This window comes from Arachis duranensis, chromosome 1, assembly GCF_000817695.3.
Source record: "Arachis duranensis cultivar V14167 chromosome 1, aradu.V14167.gnm2.J7QH, whole genome shotgun sequence".
NCBI lineage: Eukaryota > Viridiplantae > Streptophyta > Magnoliopsida > Fabales > Fabaceae > Arachis > Arachis duranensis.
In genome coordinates this window covers 51,117,679-51,119,376 of record NC_029772.3, presented here as the reverse complement: position 1 = coordinate 51,119,376, position 1,698 = coordinate 51,117,679, and the positions used below count along the sequence as shown (strand labels likewise).

Genomic DNA, 1,698 nt, shown 5'->3' with positions numbered 1-1,698 from the left:
GGCTTTTGTTGATCCTTCCATGAGAAATTTGGATGATTTCTCCATGATGAATTATAGGTGTTTCCATAAGGTTCACCCATGTAATTAACCTCTGCCATTACAGGGTTCTCAGGATCATAAGCTTCTTCAGAAGTTGCCTCTTTAGTACTGTTGGATGCATTTTGTCATCCATTCAGACCTTGAGAGATCACGTTGACCTGCTGAGTCAACACTTTGTTCTGAGCCAATATGGTATTCAGAGCATCAATTTCAAGAACTCCCTTCCTCTGAGGTGTCCCATTATTCACGGAATTCCTCTCAGAAGTGTACATGAATTGGTTATTTGCAACCATGTCAATGAGTTCTTGAGCTTCTGCAGGTGTTTTCTTTAGGTGGATGGATCCACTTGCAGAATGGTCCAATGACATTTTCGAAAACTCAGATAGACCATAATAGAATATATCTAATATGGTCCATTCTGAAAACATGTCAGATGGACACCTTTTGATCAACTGCTTGTATCTTTCCCAAGCTTCATAGAGGGATTCACCATCTTTTTGTTTGAAGGTCTGAACATCCACTCTAAGCTTGCTTAACTTTTGAGGAGGAAAGAATTTATCCAAGAAGGCAGTGACCAGCTTATCCCAGGAGTCCAGGCTATCTCCAAGAAGGTCGTGACCAGCTTCTCCCAGGAGTCCAGGCTATCCTTAGGTTGTGAATCCAACTATATTCTAGCTCTGTCTCTTACAGCAAAAGGGAAAAGCATGAGCCTGTAGACTTCAGGATCTATTCCATTAGTCTTAATAGTCTTATAGATCTGCAAGAACTCAGTTAAAAACTGATAAGGATCTTCAGATGGAAGTCCATAGAACTTGCAGTTTTGTTGCATTAAGGCAACTAGCTGATGTTTCAGCTCAAAATTATTGGCTCCAATGGCAGGAATGGAGATGCTTCTTCCATCAAATTTGGACGTTGGTTTTGTGAAGTCACCAAGCATTCTCCTTGCATTATTGTTGTTGGGTTCGGCTGCCATCTCCTTCTCTTGTTCTAATATTTCTGAAAGGTTACCTTTAGATTGTTGTAATTTAGCTTCTCTTAGTTTTCTCTTCAGAGTCCTTTCAGGTTCAGGATCAATTTCAACAAGAGTGCCTTTTTCCTTGTTCCTGCTCATATGAAAGAGAAGAAAACAAGAAAAGAAGAGGAATCCTCTATGTCACAGTATAGAGATTCCTTTATGTTAGTAGAAGAAGAAAGGGGAGAAGAGTGAAGAAGAATAGGTTCGGATTTTTAGATGAAGAGAGGTGAAGAGAAGTGTTAGTAAATAAATAATTAAATAGAATAAGTAAAGAGAGGGAGAATTTTGAAAATAATTTTGAAAAAGAGGTTAGTATTTTTGAAAATTAAAGATAAGATAAGATTAAAATTAAAATTTAAAACAAAAAGAGTTTTTTGAAAAAGAGATGAGATATTTTCGAAAATTAGAGAGGAAAAAGTAGTTCGGTGGTTTTGAAAAAGATAAGAAACAAACACAAAGTCAAAGAGTTAGTTGAAAAAGATATTAAAATCAAATTTGAAAAGATAAGAAGATAAGAAGTTAGATAAGATATTTTGAAATTAAATTTTTGAAAAAGATAAAATTTTGAAAAAGATCTGATAAGATATGTTTGAAAAAGATTTAATTTTTAAATTTAAAATTACTTACTTCACTAACAAGAAACT

General features: G+C 35.2%; 1 non-coding gene across 1 annotated transcript; it reads left to right on the top strand.

The window, feature by feature from the left end:
• The first annotated feature begins 465 nt into the window (after window positions 1-465).
• LOC127743008 (small nucleolar RNA R71) lies at window positions 466-569 on the top strand. The gene has a single exon (XR_008004337.1). It is a non-coding gene; the product is annotated as a small nucleolar RNA R71 (small nucleolar RNA).
• The last annotated feature ends 1,129 nt before the right edge of the window (window positions 570-1,698 follow it).